The sequence below is a fragment of the Spea bombifrons genome, chromosome 1, assembly GCF_027358695.1.
Source record: "Spea bombifrons isolate aSpeBom1 chromosome 1, aSpeBom1.2.pri, whole genome shotgun sequence".
NCBI lineage: Eukaryota > Metazoa > Chordata > Amphibia > Anura > Pelobatidae > Spea > Spea bombifrons.
In genome coordinates this window covers 127336704-127359912 of record NC_071087.1, presented here as the reverse complement: position 1 = coordinate 127359912, position 23209 = coordinate 127336704, and the positions used below count along the sequence as shown (strand labels likewise).

At 42.8% G+C, this 23209-nt stretch overlaps 1 protein-coding gene across 1 annotated transcript in view; it reads right to left on the bottom strand.

Annotated features, from left to right (window-relative positions):
• WSCD2 (WSC domain containing 2) overlaps positions 1–21814 on the bottom strand; it is a 143801-nt gene extending 121987 nt beyond the window's left edge. The window contains exon 1 of the mRNA XM_053473266.1: positions 21383–21814. The gene's annotated coding sequence lies outside the window, so the exon portion shown is untranslated. The remainder of the gene's footprint in view (positions 1–21382) is intronic.
• Between the last annotated feature and the right edge of the window lie 1395 nt (positions 21815–23209).

Here is a 23209-nt window from a genome sequence, read left to right as displayed (position 1 = left end):
CTTCACACAATGTTCATGTAACCAGAGAGAACTGGCTGATTAAGATGTTATTGTGTGATTGCATAGACTCTACTTCTGATATTATAGCATTAAGCCACCAATATGATAAACAAAGAATTGTACTCTATGCCTTCATTGACAACATCTATAATTTGGTAGACATACCGTGTCCAAACCAGGGGCTAATTTTGTGTCGCAGTGTTATTTTTATAAACCACAATTTATTTAGTTTTATAGAACACCGGGAAACATACCAAGTTAGTCTCCAAATCATATCTAAAGTATATTGGAGGCTTCTTTTTGCTACACTTCCAGCAAATACTATAAGCTCTAGACTTGGGCACCAGGGGGCTCTTCGTGTTCGTCTTCGTGCTCGTCTTCGGGGAAAAAAAAATCTTCGTATTCCGCGAATATTCGCCCGTTCCTGTCTTCTCTTCGGGCGAATATTCGCGGACATTCTTCGTGCTCGTTTAATCTTCGTTTTCCTCCTGGTTGCCTAGCAGGGGTTAATACGGGGTTAATAACACATCACAGCAGCAGCAGCTGCCGTGAAGGTACGTGTGTGCAGCTCTATTGGTCGTTTCGGCAGGGGGCTGGTCTGGCATCAACGAGTGAATTGCAGAACTGCAGAATGCACTTCATTCGTTGATGGCAGGCGAGCCCCCTGCCGAAACGACCAATAGAGTTGCACACACATACCGAGGTGTACTGTCCATAGATGTTTAATAAAAGAATAGGGAATATTTTACATTTTTAAATTGATTTTGGACCACTTTACATGCCTAACATTTGCTACCTATTTACAATGGCATACTTTGCAACAACCCAACTTACTTATTGGACAGGACTGGAAAATAGCAGGACTGTCCACCAAAATCTTGGGTGTGTTGGCAGGTATGCTGATGGAAAAATGTTGGACAAGAACTAAAAAATAGCTTAGGGTTAATGTACGGTTATGTTTAAGATTAGTAGCAGTGCACTGGTTTGGTTAAAGATGGATTATGTCTAAATAATAATAATTTAATTTTAATGTTTTTTTTTTAAAAAAAAATAGGGGTTTATTTAAATGTATTTTAAAGTTAGATTTATTATTTAGTACTTGATTATATTTATTAAATGTTTATAGTAGCGTTACCTACCAAGCTATAACTACCTATGTGTATTTGCATTTTGCATACCTAGTTTAGCTAAATTAGATGGGACAGGACTGGAAAAAAGCAGGACTGTCCCTGAAAAAGTTGGGTCTGTTGGCAGGTATGTGGATGGAAAAATGTTATAGGGTGAAGTGTGAGTTATAGTGTTAATGTAATGCTATTAGTGAGTGAAGGCCAGGGCAAATAACAAGGAAAACGTCCTTGTGTTTTGTGCATTGTAAGTGTGTGTGTATGTGTGTTATGTGTGATGTCACTGTGTGTTATATGTGTTATATGTGTTATTGTGTGTGTTATGTTTGGTTGGTTGTGTATCAGAAGGAAAATAATGAAATGGAAAAGGAAATGGGAAAGGCAAATGAGTGGGCAATTGGCGACCCGCTCACCTGTTTCACCCCAGGGCAAAGCACCCAAACACTGTCAGTCTTAGACGTTTGGCAGCAGACTTCCAGAGCTCAGACACAAGGCCCTAGCGTAAGCTGGCCACTCCGGCGGAGGTAGCAGGCGTTGCCACACCGCAAACAGAGGCAGCCAGGGGGGAGAAACTGCCCTTACCATTAGGGACATTTTGGGCATGACTCTAGCCAGGAAGCGAACTGGCAGAGAAGAGATGCTGGCACCACCACCAGCAGCAGCATTGAAAAGGCGAATGAGTGGGCAATTGGCGACCCACTCACCTGTTTCACCCCAGGGCAAAGCACCCAAACACTGTCAGTCTTAGACGTTTGGCAGCAGACTTCCAGAGCTCAGACACAAGGCCCTAGCGTAAGCTGGCCACTCCGGCGGAGGTAGCAGGCGTTGCCACACCGCAGACAGAGGCAGCCAGGGGGGAGAAACTGCCCTTACCATTAGGGACATTTGATTCATGACACTAGCCAGGAAGCGAACTGGCATCGAAGAGACACTGGCACCACCAGCAGCAGCAGCAGCAGCAGAATTGGGAAAGGCGAATGAGTGGGCAATTGGCGACCCACTCACCTGTTTCACCCCAGGGCAAAGCACCCAAACACTGTCAGTCTTAAACGTTTGGCAGCAGACTTCCAGAGCTCAGACACAAGGCCCTAGCGTAAGCTGGCCACTCCGGCGGAGGTAGCAGGCGTTGCCACACCGCAGACAGAGGCAGCCAGGGGGGAGAAACTGCCCTTACCATTAGGGACATTTGATTCATGACACTAGCCAGGAAGCGAACTGGCAGAGAAGAGACACTGGCACCACCACCAGCAGCAGAATTGGGAAAGGCGAATGAGTGGGCAATTGGCGACCCACTCACCTGTTTCACCCCAGGGCAAAGCACCCAAACACTGTCAGTCTTAGACGTTTGGCAGCAGACTTCCAGAGCTCAGACACAAGGCCCTAGCGTAAGCTGGCCACTCCGGCGGAGGTAGCAGGCGTTGCCACACCGCAGACAGAGGCAGCCAGGGGGGAGAAACTGCCCTTACAATTAGGGACATTTTGGGCATGACTCTAGCCAGGAAGCGAACTGGCAGAGAAGAGATGCTGGCACCACCACCACCACCACCACCACCACCAGCAGCATTGAAAAATTGGAAAGGCGAATGAGTGGGCAATTGGCGACCCACTCACCTGTTTCACCCCAGGGCAAAGCACCCAAACACTGTCAGTCTTAGACGTTTGGCAGCAGACTTCCAGAGCTCAGACACTAGGCCCTAGCGTAAGCTGGCCACTCCGGCGGAGGTAGCAGGCGTTGCCACACCGCAGACAGAGGCAGCCAGGGGGGAGAAACTGCCCTTACCATTAGGGACATTTGATTCATGACACTAGCCAGGAAGCGAACTGGCATCGAAGAGACACTGGCACCACCAGCAGCAGCAGCAGCAGCAGAATTGGGAAAGGCGAATGAGTGGGCAATTGGCGACCCACTCACCTGTTTCACCCCAGGGCAAAGCACCCAAACACTGTCAGTCTTAGACGTTTGGCAGCAGACTTCCAGAGCTCAGACACTAGGCCCTAGCGTAAGCTGGCCACTCCGGCGGAGGTAGCAGGCGTTGCCACACCGCAGACAGAGGCAGCCAGGGGGGAGAAACTGCCCTTACCATTAGGGACATTTGATTCATGACACTAGCCAGGAAGCGAACTGGCATCGAAGAGACACTGGCACCACCAGCAGCAGCAGCAGCAGCAGAATTGGGAAAGGCGAATGAGTGGGCAATTGGCGACCCACTCACCTGTTTCACCCCAGGGCAAAGCACCCAAACACTGTCAGTCTTAGACGTTTGGCAGCAGACTTCCAGAGCTCAGACACAAGGCCCTAGCGTAAGCTGGCCACTCCGGCGGAGGTAGCAGGCGTTGCCACACCGCAAACAGACGCAGCCAGAGGGGAGAAACTGCCCTTACCACTAGGGACATTTTGGGCATGACTCTAGCCAGGAAGCGAACTGGCAGAGAAGAGATGCTGGCACCACCACCACCACCAGCAGCAGCATTGAAAAATGGGAAAGGCGAATGAGTGGGCAATTGGCGACCCACTCACCTGTTTCACCCCAGGGCAAAGCACCCAAACACTGTCAGTCTTAGACGTTTGGCAGCAGACTTCCAGAGCTCAGACACAAGGCCCTAGCGTAAGCTGGCCACTCCGGCGGAGGTAGCAGGCGTTGCCACACCGCAGACAGAGGCAGCCAGGGGGGAGAAACTGCCCTTACAATTAGGGACATTTTGGGCATGACTCTAGCCAGGAAGCGAACTGGCAGAGAAGAGATGCTGGCACCACCACCAGCAGCAGCATTGAAAAGGCGAATGAGTGGGCAATTGGCGACCCACTCACCTGTTTCACCCCAGGGCAAAGCATCCAAACACTGTCAGTCCTTGGCGTTTGGGAGCGGACTTCCAGAGCTCAGACACAAGGCCCTAGCGTAAGCTGGCTACATTGGCGGAGGTAGCAGGCGTTGCCACACCGCAGCAAGTGCAACCAGGGGGGAGAAACTGCCCTCACCATCAGGGACATTCGAGGCATGACACTAGCCAGGAAGCGAACTGGCATTGAAGAGAGACACTGGCACCACCACCAGCAGCAGCAGAATTGGGAAAGGCAAATGAGTGGGCAATTGACGACCCGCTCACCTGTTTCACCCCAGGGCAAAGCATCCAAACACTGTCAGTCCTTGGCGTTTGGGAGCGGACTTCCAGAGCTCAGACACAAGGCCCTAGCGTAAGCTGGCTACATTGGCGGAGGTAGCAGGCGTTGCCACACCGCAGCAAGTGCAACCAGGGGGGAGAAACTGCCCTTACCATAAGGGACAATTAAGGCATGACACTAGCCAGGAAGCGAACTGGCAGAGAAGAGATGCTGGCACCACCAGCAGCAGCAGCAGCAGCAGCAGCAGCAGCAGCAGCATTGGAAAAGGCAAATGAGTGGGCAATTGACGACCCGCTCACCTGTTTCACCCCAGGGCAAAGCATCCAAACACTGTCAGTCCTTGGCGTTTGGGAGCGGACTTCCAGAGCTCAGACACAAGGCCCTAGCGTAAGCTGGCTACATTGGCGGAGGTAGCAGGCGTTGCCACACCGCAGCAAGTGCAACCAGGGGGGAGAAACTGCCCTTACCATAAGGGACAATTAAGGCATGACACTAGCCAGGAAGCGAACTGGCAGAGAAGAGATGCTGGCACCACCAGCAGCAGCAGCAGCAGCAGCAGCAGCAGCATTGGAAAAGGCAAATGAGTGGGCAATTGACGACCCGCTCACCTGTTTCACCCCAGGGCAAAGCATCCAAACACTGTCAGTCCTTGGCGTTTGGGAGCGGACTTCCAGAGCTCAGACACAAGGCCCTAGCGTAAGCTGGCTACATTGGCGGAGGTAGCAGGCGTTGCCACACCGCAGCAAGTGCAACCAGGGGGGAGAAACTGCCCTTACCATAAGGGACAATTAAGGCATGACACTAGCCAGGAAGCGAACTGGCAGAGAAGAGATGCTGGCACCACCAGCAGCAGCAGCAGCAGCAGCAGCAGCAGCAGCAGCATTGGAAAAGGCAAATGAGTGGGCAATTGACGACCCGCTCACCTGTTTCACCCCAGGGCAAAGCATCCAAAAACTGTCAGTCCTTGGCGTTTGGGAGCGGACTTCCAGAACTCAGACACAAGGCCCTAGCGTAAGCTGGCTACACCGGCGGAGGTAGCAGGCGTTGCCACACCGCAGCAAGTGCAACCAGGGGGGAGAAACTACCCTCACCATCAGGGACATTCGAGGCATGACACTAGCCAGGAAGCGAACTGGCATTGAAGAGAGACACTGGCACCACCACCAGCAGCAGCAGAATTGGGAAAGGCGAATGAGTGGGCAATTGACGACCCGCTCACCTGTTTCACCCCAGGGCAAAGCATCCAAAAACTGTCAGTCCTTGGCGTTTGGGAGCGGACTTCCAGAACTCAGACACAAGGCCCTAGCGTAAGCTGGCTACACCGGCGGAGGTAGCAGGCGTTGCCACACCGCAGCAAGTGCAACCAGGGGGGAGAAACTACCCTCACCATCAGGGACATTCGAGGCATGACACTAGCCAGGAAGCGAACTGGCATTGAAGAGAGACACTGGCACCACCACCAGCAGCAGCAGAATTGGGAAAGGCGAATGAGTGGGCAATTGACGACCCGCTCACCTGTTTCACCCCAGGGCAAAGCATCCAAAAACTGTCAGTCCTTGGCGTTTGGGAGCGGACTTCCAGAGCTCAGACACAAGGCCCTAGCGTAAGCTGGCTACACCGGCGGAGGTAGCAGGCGTTGCCACACCACAGCAAGTGCAACCAGGGGGGAGAAACTACCCTTACCATCAGGGACATTCGAGGCATGACACTAGCCAGGAAGCGAACTGGCATTGAAGAGAGACACTGGCACCACCACCAGCAGCAGCAGAATTGGGAAAGGCGAATGAGTGGGCAATTGACGACCCGCTCACCTGTTTCACCCCAGGGCAAAGCATCCAAGCACTGTCAGTCCTTGGCGTTTGGGAGCAGACCTACAGAACTCAGACACAAGGCCCTAGCATAAGCTAGCTACACCGGCGGAGGTAGCAGGCGTTGCCACACCGCAGCAAGTGCAACCAGGGGGGAGAAACTACCCTTTCCATTAGGGACATCTGAGGCATGATTTCAGCCAGGAAGCGAACTGGCAAAAGATACTGGCACCACCACCAGCAGCAGCGTTGGAAACGGAAAAAGGTGAATGAGTGGGCAATTGACGACCCACTCACCTGTTTCACCCCAGGGCAAAGCATCCAAAGACTGTCAGTCCTAGGCGTTTGGGAGCGGACTTACAGAGCTCAGACACTAGGCCCTAGCGTAAATTGGCTACACCAGCGGAGGTAGCAGGCATTGCCACACCGCAGCAAGTGCAACCAGGGGGAGAAACTACCTTAAACATTAGAGAGAAAAAATTTAACTTTCCAAGCTAAGAGCTGGGTAACCCAATTTGGGCAGATTGAATTTAAGAAAGGCAATCTGCTCCATCAGATGAGGTGCCATGCGTGAGCGCTGTGGACTCAGTATGTTTCCAGTCATAGAAAACACGCGCTCACTTTGAACAGTGGTTGGCGGACATGATAGAAGCTGCTGCGCAACCCATGAGAGTGCAGGCCACACACTCTTCTTTTCATCCCAGTAGCTAAGAGGATCAACATTAGGAGCAGAAGGAACTTCACAGAGGTAAAGTTTGACCATTTCAGCAGCACTACTCTCCTTTCTGCTGCTAGCTCTGTCAGATGGTCCAACTATACTGCCAAGTGCCTCTTCCCAAAACGCAGCTGCTCCACTCAGCTGTGTTGTGCTGCTTGTGGCACTGCTGCTGATGCTGCTGCTAGGGGTAGCAGACCACATCATCTCTTCCTCCTCCTGCACCTCACCCTCCTCGGACAGCATTCCCATTTTACGCTGCCAGTCACGCACCTTGTTGACCAATTGCTCCCGGTAGCTACTGAGAACATTGAATTTCAAAGCTAGCTTTCCCTTAATTCTTGGATCACAAAGGCACGCTAGCATCATTTCGGGACTCTCTTCCATTCGCTTGCGAAGGTGTACTTTTAGCAGATCCTTCAGCTTCCTGACTATGGCTGCTACGTCAGGATGTAGAGTGCCACCTTGAACAGCCTCACGGTTTCCAAGGAACACATCCATCTTGCTGCCTAGATGGGAGAACACTGGGATTACCTGGGCCAGACTGGCAGTGTTTGAGCTTAAATTTTCTGTGGCATCCCTGAATGGTTTAAGGACTGCCACTAGCTGGGCGATCACTGTCCAATCCTCCCTATTCAATGGAGAGGTAATCCCTATATTGTGCTCTGAGGCAAGATTATGGATTGCCCTCTGCTGCTCCAAAATCCTCTCTAGCATGTCTAACGTGGAGTTCCACCGTGTACTGACATCCTGACGTAGGCAGTGTACGGGAAGACCTGACCTCTCTTGCTCTTCCCTCAAAAGTTGGCTAGCCTTAACACTATGGTGAAAGTGCCCAGCGATCTTTCTGCAGCGGGACAGAACTACTGCTGCCACATTAGTTCCTTCTGACATTGCTGCCTTCACTACAAGATGGATGATGTGGGCTGCACAGCGCACACCAACAATATGACCATCTCGCAGCGCTTTCACCATATTGGCACCTCCGTCAGTTACCACAAAACCAACTTCAACATTGGTGCCCGCCTCTGCTCCCACCCAAAGGCTAAACATTTTCCTAATCGCATGCAGAATATTTTGGGAAGTGTGCTTTTCATCCATCACTTCTGCATGGAGAAGGAATGATCGGTAGCCTGCTGCAGCAACTTCCTTAGACACACCGGGCTGCCACCAGTGTGCTGTCAAAGAAAGAAAGGCATGCTGGGCGCTAGGTGCACTCCACAAATCTGTAGTGAAATGAACACACTGACCAGCAGCCTTGGAAAGCTCCTCTTTCACTGCTGCAACACAGGACCGATACAGCGAGGGGACAATGTTCCTGCTGAAAGTGGAACGTGACGGAACTGTGTATTGTGGAGCCACAGCCGCCATCAATTGTTTGAAAGGCTCCCCTTCAATCATGGAGAAGGATGCCCCTCCAACAGCAATGAACTGACCAATAAGTCGCGTTACTTTATTGGCCTGCTGTTTGGGCATCGTTCTCTTGGAGTGGAATGCCCCAAATTCTTCCAGGGTGGGCTGGGCATGCAGTGCTCCAACCTGCCTTGGTCTCTGGCTGCCAGCACTAGTTGCTGCTGCTGCTGCTGCTGCTGCTATTGGCTCAGAAGAAGAAGCTGTTGGGGTTTTTCCACGGCCACCAGCTATGCTGCCTGCACTAAGTTTTACCTCTGCATCTTTCCCCAATAGCACAGCGTTGTGTTGAGTGCTGAGGTGATGCTTCATGCTAGCACTGGTAAAATGGCCAGACACTTTCCCTCTGCTTATTAGCTTCCCACAATGTTTGCACTTTCCATAGCGCCCTTCTTCAACATTTTCAAAGTGCTCCCAAATTGGGGCGCGCATAGCCTTGGAGTGTGCCTTGGGTGCTGCTCTTACTGCTCGGGGTGGATGAACAGAGGCAGAACTAGTGGTGGTGGGACTGGTGGTAACAGTACTGGCCATAGTGGGACTGCTAATTGCTTTAGATTTGCTAGGTTTTGCTGCTGCTGCTGGTGGTGGTGATGGTGATGATCGTAGCGGAGAAGGTGGAGGCTCAGGGGAAAATTGTGCACTAGTCATTTGGACACTGCTCCCTGAGGAATCTGATTCCTGACCACTCATCTCCTCTACTTCCTCTGGCTCATAGTCTAGCTCTTCATTAGCCAGATCGAATGGAATTCCTGCTAGGCTGGAGCTAAGACTGATATCGTCGTGAGACTCGTGACTAGTAGTAGTGCGAGCAGGAAGAATAGACTCTGCACTTGGCCTCTCAGTCTCAGGCTCCTCTGCTACCTCGCTAGGTGGAGTTCCACTATGTGTAGCCCTCTCTCTAACTGTCTTTACAAAAATTTTGTAAGGACTTGGTGGCTTGCTAGAGGTACTAGGAGGACATGGCGTGGCGGTACCAGTGGGAACAGTAGGCGCAGCACTAGTGGTGGTAGAGGCGGTAGAGGTGGGGGTGGTGGTGGTGGTTTTCCCTACAAAGGAATGAGATCGCTTTGGTTTGGGACCCCTCTGAGTCTTGCTGCTAATTTGGCTCTGCTTGGTACCTTGCATGCTGCTGGTGGATGGGGAAGATGCTGCTTGGGGCAAAAGGCACTTCTTTTTAGTCACTGGGCTGGTACTACTTGTGCTACCCTTTAACTTTGAACGTGCTTCTGGTGCTTTAGGCTTTCCGTAAAAAACCATAGAGCTTGTGGGCCTAGCCGCACTACTACTGCCTGCTTTTGGTGCCTTTCCTTTACTTGATGATCCTTCAAGCAATGCTTCCCCAAATGATAAGCGAGAGCTTGGCCTACTTGGCCGACTAGACTGACGCAAAGGCTGCATCTTAGAACTGGTGGTGGTGCTGGTGGTGGTGCTGGTGGTGGTGGTGGTAGATGGAGCTTGTCCCTCCTTAGTCCCAAAAGGAGGATCCATTTCAAATTTTGTGTTGTGTGTGTAGTGTAGTGTAGTGTAGTGTAGTGTAGTGTTTAAAAAACTATAAAAAAAAAATAAAAAAATAAAAATAAAAAAAAGGAAAAACGAATTAAAGACAAAAAAATTAGAGGAAGTTCTCTTCAGTGCTACTGCTTAAAAAGTAAAACTATGCACTACTGCACTGTGCTGTGTGCAATCTGCCAAAATCCTAAAGTTATTTAAATTATTAACTCAAGATTAACTATTTAATAACTAGCAGTATTTTATTTTTAATTTGAATTTACACGGGCCTAAGAGCTTAGCCTACTACTATGCTAGCCTAAAGCTATATTTCCTTACTATAAGTCTACCTCTAGGCAGACGCTCTCAAACCCACTAAGCTAAAGTGAGGTTAAATCAGATTCAGTATATGATTTATTAATTAATATTAAGTTATATAATATTAATAGATTAGAACTAATTTACTTATATATTATGTATTATAGATAGAAGAATATAGATTATGAATTAGAATTTAGAATTAGAATTACTTATATTATAGATTATGAATTAGAATATTATTATTTATAATATATTATAGATTAAGATTAAAGAAGATTAGAATTATTTTAGTACTACAGCTAGTAGCTTGAAGCTTTGCTTAGTACAGCTCGTCACAGTCAATTTTTCTTGAAAAGAATTAGAAATAAAATAAAATGTCACAGCAAAACAGTTATCTTCACTGCTTGCTGCACTCACTAGCCCAACAAGTTCACTTCACTGATGGACTGAGGTGAGCAAAACACTAAGGGTACTTTTAATAAAATTGAAATAAAATGTAAAATAAATGAGAAAATCTTTGCAAAACAGTTAACGTCACTGCTTGCTGATCAAAAAAAAACACAGCACTTATGCGGCTGCACTCACTAGCCCAACAAGTTCACTTCACTGATGGACTGAGGTGAGCAAAACAAATGAAATAAAATGAAAGATTAATTAAGAAAAATTGACTTGGTCTCTTACTGTTGCTAAAACAAAGCACAAACTATAGAGCTGCAGCACCAGTACTAATAAGATTAGCTGAACTATACGCTAGTAGTAATTAATTAATATTATTACTTTTATTTATAGCTAATTTAATTAACTATTAAGATAAGAAAGAATTAGAGAATTATTGATATTACTGATTTTAGATTAGACACTAGTAGATGTTCTGAATGTCTACAGTACACTCTACACTAGTATACTATTACTAACTATAACTGACAAATATATATATTTTATAATGAATTCAATTATTAATTATATTAATTAATATTACTGATTTTAAATTAGACACTAGTAGATGAATGTCTACAGTACACTCTACACTAGTATACTATAGTATATATATATATATGACTGACAAATATATATATATATATATTATAATGAACTATTAAATTATAGATTCTATTAAATTGTAATTTATAAATTCTATTTAATTTATTTAAGCAGGACAGGCAATAGGCACTAGTGCCAGCCCAGGGCAAGGGCACCCCAGTGCCACTGAGGCACTGGGTGCACTGTCAACTCAACAGCACTTACACTAAAGTTGATGACAAATTAATTTTAAAAAAATTAAATTAATCAAATTATTATTATTAAATTAATTATATTAAGTAGCACTGAAGTGAGGATGAAGTACACTGTGAGAAAGGCTTACCAGTCTCACACAGAACAGAACAATCTCTCTCTGTAACGCTCGGATGCAGCACAGCAGTGTTGCCAAAGCAGTCACAGCGAAAAATGAATGGATCTCTCAGGCAAGCTCTGGTCTTATAAAGGCGCCTTCAGAATTCAAAAAACAGCAGCACAGGCATTGGACGAGACCCTTAGCGTTACGTCACAAGAGTGAGCTGATTGGACAGACGAGGATCAGCTCACTCCTGTTTGAAATTTTGGCGGTTGCGCGGCAAAAACGAAGACGATCACGAAGAATCTTCGATTCTTCGTGATTGTGAGTCTTCGTCTTCGCCTACGGTTTGCCGGCACTGTATTCTGTTCTACGTTCCTTCGGAACGAACAAAAAAACGGCCTCTTCGTGCTCGTTTTCATGTTCGCCCGAAGACGAATGCACAAGTCTAATAAGCTCCTGTGAAAGACCAACATCCTTTCATTAATGTACAATCTCAATTCTTTTGCATTGCTACCTATACATATCATTAAAGCAAATTCACAGTGATATTGCCACAACCATAACGTAAATGGTAAAAGATGCCACAATCAATGGGTGCCACGCAAAATTTAAGAACGGTATGTGGCTGCATATGGTAGGGATAGTGCCTTTCCTTATGAATGTGAAGATGTGCAAAGTGAAAGGCACATTCGACTTGTTCACGATTGATTGCATTCTTTTATTTGCAGAATTGCTGTGATATTCATGCTGAGCTTGGATCTACTTTCGGTTCTAAAATACTGATTATTCTTATGTTGTATTCTATACTTCCTTCTTTCTTTGCGTGCAGTATATTATTGAACTTTTAGATTGTTCTCTGCAAACTCACTTCACTGAACACTCGGTATTGCCTTCCAGCTGGATTTTCTGTAGCTGAATATATGCTTTGTGTCTGGACAGTTTAAATTTTCTGTATAGTCCTTTTTTTCCAGTGTGCAGATTTTCATTTATCTCCTGAATAGATTCCCCCCACCCCATTCAATGTGCTGTATATCTGTCCGGCCACTTATTATGTGCACAGGCATTTTTTTTCCTGCTGATATATTTCTCATTGCTAATGTATAATAGGATATCTGTGTTCTGATGGCTTTATGAAAATTAGATATTTCTAATAACATGTTGTGCTGCTAAGAGTTTGTTTTGTTGCATACGGCAAGATCATGACCTAAATGTGAAGCATTAAAGTGTATTAAAATTCTGTGATCTAATTGCATCTGGAAACCAGATAATTTGTACAATACAATTGTAGCCAGATGCCTATAAGGCATACAAGATAAAAAATAATGGACAATGAAACAAAGAAAAAAAACGGTGTATTTTCAGATTCTATAATATAGTATACTAACACTTTCCAAAAAATAATAAATAAACCTCCAATCAGAGGTTCTAAGAGTTGTACAGTCCCTGTCAGTTACCTTCAGGTTTTAACTCCCCCATTAAAATACAAAGGAATGTAATATATATATACAATAACTTAAAAAAAGCAAACAAAACCTTATGGTGATATAACATTATGGGTCATTTCTGGGAACTGATAACTGACCATCCTGGTCAATGTGTTTAGCCTCCATTTTGAGGGGAAAGTGTGTTTGATCACAAACATTCCCAGCTAAGGTTTCAGCCAGTTCCTTCCCAGGTTCTGCCCACCACCAACCTCTTTTAAGTCTATCGGGGGTACCCTGATACTTTTTCTTAACCAAAACCGGTACGTTGTTTTTGTTATAACCAATCATGAATCAAAACTTCAAAAACCTAAACATTAGCCAGAAATAATTCCAAATAATAAAACAGATTAAACAAGAAAACCTGCCTCCAATCATTTCTATTAAAGGGCAGAATATTTTGTCATGGTTTGATTTTTATAAAGGAGCCTCAAAAAAAAACACAAAACAAGATTGGTGTTTCAAGCACAACAATACTTTTCTGCTGAATTTACTGGAGTAGAACTTATTTGTAAGAACGAGAGCTATGAACAATTACAGATGCAAGTTCCTTCACATTGATTTAATCTGCATCCACGGAATTTGATATCCCATCTTATGTTAGAAAATTCAACCCTTATCTTTTTCCTGTTCTGAAAAGCTTTTTCTAATAGGCAATTCTATTTTTACTTTTGTATTTATTTATTCATTCATTTTATATTTATTCATTTTAGAAATTACAGGGTTCTAAACATTGTATGCAACAGTATACACTATACAGTGGCAATATTGTATGTACTAACCTAATACAATTACCATGCTGCCCCATTAACAAAGAATGCATATTAAGGTAACTACTTTAATACGCATTCTATAATTTCAGAAAAAAATATTTTGTTCCATGAAATCAATAGGAGAGCTTTCTGCCCAATTGTGCAAAAGGTCATGTGATCTCTTTTGGCAAACCAGAACTGAAGCTGGCTGGTGATGAGTATAGTGAGTGTGTGGCCTAACACATCTTGTAAGGCAGGGAGTTTTTGTTCTCCTTCTACATTGGGCTACATTTCTGACCAAGCAATCTTTCCACTAGTACTGTCTGGGTCCACCTGCCTTTTTTTTCTACTGAGACAGGATACACCTTTTCTTAGACTAGGTTTCCACTTGTTTTTTTTTGTGCTAAAAACGCCCATAAAAACGCCAATTCAGCCACACAGCGGTTTTTTTTGTGAAAAAACGCTGCAGCCAGATGTTAGCTGTTCTTCAATAGGAAATCGCACAATGCCATATCCACTTGGCGTTTTTCTGTTTGGCGTTTTTTCAGTCCTCTTTGGCGTTTTTCTGCTTTTTTGGGCTCTGTGGCAGTTTTTCAAAATCGCAGCATGTTGACACTCTGGCGTTTTTTGCAAGGAAATCTTGGCGTTTTTCTACAATAGAAGTGTATGGGAGAGAAAAAACGCCATGAAAAAGCCATGTGGGTTTTGCCTTGGCTTTTTTTATGGCGTTTTTTTCCACAGTTACAATGCAGAGGATGGACCCAGCAACAGCAAACATTCGGAATAAAGCATGCCTTACAAACCACAGAAAAGAGACCAAAGGGTCCGCCGGGGCGTGTTTAAGTAGAACTCTACCAAGAAAATGACATCAGGTGGGGGCAGATACTTGCCATTTATCCTAATCCCTTTTAGCTGGGTGACAATTCTAACGTGTAAAGGCTGGAAAAACTACTTAAGGTCAAAAAAGCAATTTCCACAGAAAGGCTAAACGCCAGAAAAAAACTCCAGAAAAAACGCCAAAATGCAGGAGAATGCAGTGGCAGTTTTCTTGGCGTTTTTCATCAAGAAAAAAACGCAGGACAAAAACCCAAGTGGAAACCTAGCCTAACAGAGATAACAGTAATGGAAGTTGAAATCCTAGTGAATTCAGAATGTAAAGTAAATCTATGTTTTACAGTGTGTGTATACAATAAGATGTGTTAGTTCCCATACTGTTAAAATGCACAATTAAGAAGCTATGTTAATAAAATATCAATGAGGAGGAGCAACAGAAGGTGTCCATTCTGGCTCTAATGCAGATAACCCCAGTAAAAAAAATATAAAATAATAACTAGCTCAGACAGGAACTGCAACAATACATAAAATGAAAAGCCTATACAGATTAATTTACATTAAACTACATTTTAAACACAAAACAGATGTTAAAGCATACCTCACAACATTCACAATGGATTTAGTAGGATTCTTTGTCATCCAGCCCTGGAAGACATACAAGCGCCAACCATCTTGTATAAGCATCCTGAAGGCACCATGAGAATACCAAACAGTTTGTGTTCTTATTATAAAGGTTTAAAGGCAAAAAAACGAATTCATTGTTACGTTAGGTGAAAAGACAGAAGCGCTAAGATGGGTGCTGGGAGGACACTGGATCAAGATGACTGGTTGATTGCACAGTTGCAACAGCACCAATGAGGCAATGAATTAGTGTCTGTGTGACAGAATGACTACAGACATACCACAGCGAGTGTACAGCAGGTGCACAGGCTGTGCTTGCAAAACTGAGGAGCTGACTCTCCATTTGGTGGTTGATCTCCTCATTATATTGCTAAGAGACATGATACACATGAATGGTTATGAAGACAACAGCTTTAGGGGAGGGGGGGTAGAGAGGCCTAAAAAAAAGTAATGTGTTCTTTTTACCACAAACATTCTTCTTAATTAAGTGCCGTATAGTTCAATGTGTGACACACACTGATCCTGTGAGACCAAATGATAAAAACAGTAGACTAGACATTGATGAAAAGAGGCAGAATGAACACTAAAATGCTTTTGGAACCTAGGTGTCAAGGACCATTGGCTGATCCCTGCCTAGAAATGATAGTGTAGCCAAGACAATTGAGTAAGAGACAAAGGCATTTCTGGAATTATTTTCAGTATATTTCAGACTCCAGAAATAGCTAATTTCAATGAAATATATGTTGCTTATTTTGGCTAACATTTCCAGTCACTTGGTATCTCGAAGCAGCTTTTAACAGTTATTGACACTAAGAAAATAATCTAATCAGGACATACTACATCACAGTAGTCAAAATGCATTTCTAAGGTTTCTTACATCATTACAAGAAGAGTCTACAGCCACGGAAGCCTACGGAAGCCTAGAAAATGTCTGTCATTTTAGTGGAAGGAATAATTCCTCCATATGAATACAGAAGATAAAGAGGTTTCAGAGGCAGAATTAGATACAGACAGACTAGTGTAGATATCTGGCATTGCAAGAGATATAGGCAAAATCCTGGAAATATAAACATTTCTATAGTATTCACTGCAATGCGCAGTGGTTAGCCAATAACAATTATTAGGTAATTATGAGCTATAAAGCATGTCGGGACACATTCACACTGACAGGAGTAGGAATAAACTGGTAAAATATGACATATGGGCTTTATATATATCCACCATATGATATGGAACCTTGCATTTCACCCTCCACTATCAATAGCAGCTACAATTGTGGGTGAAGGTAATTACAATATGGCAGGTGTTCTACAAGGGAAGGTGAAAGAAGGACTGGTTACAATGTAGACATTTGATCATGCGTTTACAAAATTAATGACATTTGCAAATCACCACCATACCAACAACAATACATACCATACCAACAACAGTGATCTAGGTTCTTAAGATAGGGATTATTATCTCCAAGATGAGTGAACCTATCGTTGATTCAAATTTATGCTATAAAAAAATAGCATAAATAACAAAATGTATTTTTAAATTACAATATGTGCTTTTCAATGTTCTAAAATGTTCAATGTAACTGAGTCACTGAACAAAAAAAGAGTACTACAGTATATTTAAAGGGACATCAACAATCAAAACTGAAAACAGTTACGTATGTCTGCTAGTTTGTGTCAGTTAAAACCACCAAAACTGTCAACATGGTGAACTTATTCTACTTTACTAGAAACAAGATAAGAAATGTCAAACTTGGACCATACCTAGTTCACCTTTAATAACTTGCCAGATTTACCTATCCTCTCCTGATCGCTATACCTCCCTCTTAGCGTGTATAACTAACTGTCTTGCCTCTGTTTCTACCTGATATCTGCCTAATCCCTAAAACTCAATCTCTCCAAAACCGAACTTTTCATCTTCCATCCCTACAAAGCTAACATTCCCTCAGACTTTCTGCCTTGGTGTCACCCTTGACTCTGAACTCTCATTCACTCCCCACATGTCTCCAAAAACTGCCACCATTACCTTAAAAACATTGCCTGCCTTCATCCTTTCCTAACACAAGATGACACTAAGGCTCTAGTCCATTCCCCGTATTTTCTTGACTTTTCAGTCTCTTCACTGGTTGCCTGTGCGCATTTAAAAATCCTGACCCTCTTTTTCAAATCTCATACTACTTACATCTCCTCACTCATCTCCAAATACACTCCAACCTGGTCCCTCCATTCATCCAATAATCTCCGTTTGTCATCTCCTATAATTTCTATTTCTCGTGCACACATGGAAAATTTCTCAAAGGTTGCCCCTATCCTCTGGAATGTCATCCTCTGACCAATCCGTCTTTTCCCCTGCCTTTGGGCCTTCCAAAAATTCCCCAAGATCAACTTTTAGGGCCATCTTCCTTAGCTTCCCTTTTCTAGTCCCTCTCTGGTCTTCAGACAATACTAGTGTGGCTGGTCCATGTCTAACAGTGGAATTTGTACTTCTTGTGTAATACACCCCAAACTCCCTCTAGATTGTAAACCGACTTGAGCAAAGTCCTCCTTACCTCTTGTTTCTGTGAGTCGAGTTGTTAACTTATATGCTACTTGTTATGTCCTGTTTAACCATTGTACAGCTCTGTGGACAATTATGGTGCTATATAAAACAATAAATAATAATAATATGTTGTTGCTTACATAAACACCATGTGAAACATACCTTGTTTTTAATTTCTTAGTGTAAACTTTAGATTTCCTTCCCATAGCAACTATTTTATTGTACAAATCTAACTTCTTAAAACTGTATAATGGAACAGCATCACTGTGTTTTATGAGTCATAAGGATTTTACATGCTTCAAAATCTAAACCTTTAAAAATAGCCACAGCATGCCCAGTCTCGACTGCTTAAAATGTCTACTGTAGCACAGTTAGTCTAACGACAGATCAACAAATATCAATAAGCTACGACTTTTAGGGAAACTGATACAATACATTTACTTGGGAATTAAAATGAAAAAAAAAAAAAATAGCCACCCGAGGGTCTTTACAATTTTAAAAGTATAATAGTTGATTATTGAGTTTATATGCATAGCTTGGAAATCATCAGGTTTCACCTGGAGTCTCTGGGTGATGGACTGCTACCCTGGGTCTCTGGGTAAAGCGCATCTTTTATTAGGGAAGGGGAGCAGTGTTTTACTCTGAGTTAAGCCTGAGACCTGGGAGTAAAAATACCTCTCAACATTTTAAATGGCCACGTTGGACACCTTTTTGTATTAGATGGTGTGTTTGTGATATTAGAACATTTAGTTTTAAACATAAAAAAAGTATATTTTATTCTCAAATAGTAATTTACATTACAATACATGTTTTGCTACTAAAATAGTGAATAGTTTGCAAGAAAAAAGTATAGCAGGAAAGCTTAAATAAGGAAAGCTCAATTTGGAAGCGGAAGCAGAGATGTAAAAGCAACATTTAAAGACATAAACAGATGTACAAAGTACAGGAGAAGAAGAAATGCAAGAACAATAGGTCATAGTCTAAAATTAGTGGGTTAGAGGCTTAGATGTAAAGTAAAGAAGTATTATTTTACTGTGAGGTTATAGATAAGCAGAACAGCCTTTCAGCAGAGGGGATTTAAACATATGGCTATTCTAAGACCAGGCCAAGGACCAATTCAAGCTTGAATCTTTACAGCATGAAGAATGGGAAGACTATATTGGTCGAATGGTTTTTATCTGCAAATTCTATCAATGTTTCTATCATTTTAACATTGAGACTCTCAGCACTATAGAACACTGCAATATACTTATACCCACCAAACATTATTTTAGAAAAGGGAGACAGGAGGTACAGAGCAATTTGGGCCCTAAAGGAGCGACCCCTTTCTTGAAAAGGGGCAGTTGGAGGTATAAAGTGAGAAATCACCAAAAATGGTACTAGAATGAAGTAAGCCTTGTAAGTAACTGCTGTGTAGAAATTGGTAACAATTTATATTGTACTGGCAAGAGACAGAACGATGATGAATTGAAATGAATGCTGGGAAAATATCAATCATGATGACATTGTGACAACTGTCAGTAAATGGCATATTTTAATCATTTGGGTTTGATCTCTGGAGATAGTATTGTTTCTGCAATCAATGTTGAGCACAATGAATGATAGTGAAAATAAACTTAACACTTCCACACACCATTACACTGTTTTGGAATAAAATTGCAATAGATTTTATACAATATACAACTTCATTGGCTAATACAGAATATTATTTAGCAGTCTGCCTAATATACATATATATATATATATATATATATATATATATATATATATATATATATATATATATATTAGATATCTATTACAATATATGGTCATCTGAAATTTGAAGAACAAAAACAATATGAACATTGCAGTTCTTGGAATCCCAGTGTATCTTGCTTGGACTCAAATGGTTAAAGAAGATTATAAACTTCTATTTCTAAAACAAAAACAAAAAAACTCAAAAAGGTAAAACATATATTAATATAATATATGTATCATTGAAAATATAGTACCAATAAAAGATCAAGACAAATCAATCATAATCTGTATCAGACTATGTAAAAATCCACTTATTTCTTACCAGCACACCTACTAATATTCTTTTTTTATCCATTGATTTAGGTGGGGTATAAACTGTAACCATTTCCCCTCCAGAAGAACTAGAGGGAGTAGATTAACCCCTTAAAACATGAGATGCTGTTTATGGTTTGTTGTTTTGTTAAATCTGAATATGATAGGATACTAAATAGGGAAGTTTTGCTAGACTAGGCAATGTTAAAATCTGTGCTTTTTCAAATAAATTCGATGTGAAATAGTCCTTCCAACACCATTTCTGCATCAGGCTCCTCAGTAATAAACTGGGAATTTAAGCTGTATCATAGTCAACAATACCTGTAGGCTGCTGTGTAACAGGCATAATAAATCTAACTGTGTTCAGAAATATATTAGACTGTAAGCTCACAAGAGCAGGGCCCTCTTGTGTTTCTGTATCAATATGTCTCAATGTGTGTTAATCAATTTCTCAAATTGTATATTGTTAGTTATAATTTTATTGTTAATTTCCACTGTCCCACTATTGTAATAGCCTTACAGAATGGTGCAATGTAATATAAATATAATAATATTCCTGACTTGGGTGAAGTATTCCATGTTGGTACCACATCATTAGGAAGAATGTACATTCTTTGTTTTATATAAGGGTATTTTGTTGCAATTTACATTAGATAATTTGAATTTGTATATAAGATTATATATTTCATAAATTGTGGCACAAAAAAACAAGATATACATTTATTTTAAAACGTACCTATTTTTTTCTAGTGCTACCAAAAAATGAATTCCATGCAAAAATTTTAAGACTCATAGTTATGCTTCTTAAAATATTGCAGAGCAAGTGCTGTTTCCCTCTTAGAGGTATGGCTAGTATATTTCCAGAAGAAACAGAAGGACCTATTTGAATTGAATCCTATCTGTGATAAAAGTACCCTTTGCTTTTGCCAAATTCTCTCCCAAGAAGGAACCAGCTAGGAGCAGAAGCACAGATTTATGGAAAGCAGTGGTGCATTAAGGAACAATCTGCACATCAATGTGTGCTGGGGTATGCAAGAAAAACTCTTGATTATAAAGATCTGATTGTACTAAATGATTACAAATCCATACACAACTGGACTGAAACTTGCTAACCCACATACACCACACTCCCTCCCTTACTCTTTTTGGATTGATACTTTCAGATTAAATGCAACCAGACATTTAAGATGAACCCATCTTGGCTAATAACGAAGAACTATTAAGTATATGCTTCCATGGATACAAAATCCAGATCTTGCTTGACTTTCTTGAACTATAATCTGCTATAACCATCAGCTAGCACTGGTGCAGATAGGGTGTTATTAGGCAATGCTTTAGGAGCTACATATAATAGGACATCCTGGGACAGGTATTACTTGAGATAGGGGATTGTAGATACTGTATTTCCCTGCATACAGTAACCATTTCAGTGCAAGGAGGTAAGTCTACTTCAACCCAGCACTAAAAAGGTTAATCGGTCTAAAACTGATCTCAGTAGCTCCCAAGCACCAACCTAAATCGCACCGTATGATTTTTACGTCTAGAAAATGGCAGCAAAAAATATATATCATATATGTTATCGGGTAGCACCAGACTAAAAGGGTTAATGATCTGCTTGATGAAAGTTTCCCACTATCCGAGTTACTTCTTATCTTGTTAATTATCGTTAAATGTGACCTTACGGTTGCACGTAGAATCTTCATGGTTATTCCTTTGATGATTAATCGTGGGTCGAGTTTAACCCCCGAAATGCCGGATTGGGGGAAGTAACGTTATCTTACCTGTGATGATCCCAGGGTTAACTCCGCAGATTGTGCCCCATTTAATGGTGAGAGCTGTCATTCCAAAGGCACACCGACCTTTAGCCTTTGGGTCCCTGGATGGTCCAAAATTATCCAGCAATTTACTCCCCAGCTGGATCTGCCTTGGAACAGGGGTAAGAAGGAGCGACCGGCATCATCTTCAGTTTGTGCTTCAGAGTAAGTCAGAGCTCACAGAAGGATGGCAGTGTAGAAACAGCAAGTCTGCAGAAACCTCTCCTAGAAATCAGGTTTGTGGTTTCTGGGAATCTTTGCCAAAGCTAAGCATTTCTGCATTGCTCAAACGAGGAGTCCCCCTCTCCCAAGCAGAGTCCAGCAATCAGAGAGGTGGCTTAGAGGTCTTTCCCCACTGATGCTCTCTAGCAGTGCTGTAAGGCTCTGTGATCTCCCATAGTTAACATCTCTATACAGATCTCCTTGCTGCAGCTCCACTCAACTGCACTATATTCAAAGGCCCACAGCACTGCCTACTGCTTAACTCATTAACTGCCATTGGTGGCAGCGAGGAACGCTCCCAGTCCTCAGTTTATCATGTATGTGTACACACATCCGGAGGCAGCAACGTGTTCCTGAAATCATGTATCGTGATATTTAGATTGTTTATAAATTTATACATAATGGCCAAGCAATTATGGCTAAATTGTTTCTTTTGAAAAAAAAAAGGCTTTTATCACAGCTGCAAACTTTGTTAACGTTAGGATTGTACTCATACACTGTCAAACATAATCTGCAGTGAATACCTGCCAAGTGTCCCTTTTTAGGAGGGACAGTCCCTCTTTAAGACCCAAATCATTCTGTCTCTTATACCTCCCCTGATACCCCCTCTTTTCTAGGAGCTATTTTCAGAGTATGATTAAATCACAGTATTCTACAGCCCTAAAACTCACGATACCCTGTATAGATAGGCTAATAAATGAAAGAGATGGCTCAACATCCCAAAAAAGAATAACCATTGACATACCATACTAGTTTACTTAGTAGGTACTTTACACACCCCATAAAACTAAAGTCTCCTTCTAGTCATTTAAAATGTTGGGTAGTTCTTGTACTTTGATAAGAACACAGAACATACAAGCATTATTGCATTTATAACACTATTAACTGAAGATGGTGGAAGATCCTGTTCCCAGGGCCGGCCCTACCATGGAGCCGAGTGGGGCAATTGCCCCAGGTGGCACTTTAGAAGAGGCGGCACTTTGCCCCAAGCGCCTTTTTTTTTTTTTTTAAGCAGAGAGGGGAGATGAGTGGTTTCCGCTTACCCCCTCGGCGCCCCTCTCTCTCCTCTGCAAGCTTTCTAGCTCGGTCTCGGTGCCGGCTTGTAATGCTGCGCGCCGGAAAATGACGTCATTTCCAGCACTCAGCAGTAAAGCAGTGCGCACCGCGGCAGAGCACACAGGACTGCTGAAAGGTAAGTGCAAAGGGGGGGATAGGGTAGATAATAGGGAGAGGAAGGGTAGATAATAGGGAGGGGGGCAGAGGAAGGGTAGATAATGACACCTGGCGTCTGCGGGGGGGGGGGCTTGTCATTTTAAACTTCGCCCCAGGCGGCATTATGTCTTGGGCCGGCCCTGCCTGTTAATTTCAGTTTATAACAATCTGAATGAGTCTTTCTAATAATTACAACACATACTGTGCCTTCCACCCTATGTGGGTAGGTAAGCATGTGAAATCTACCAGTTAATCTCCCATAGCCTGAAAATAATAACATAAACTTAATCCCTTACTAACCAGTGCCAGCAGTACATTGCTTTCCATACTTTTCTTGGTTCTATAATGTTATAATGCCAT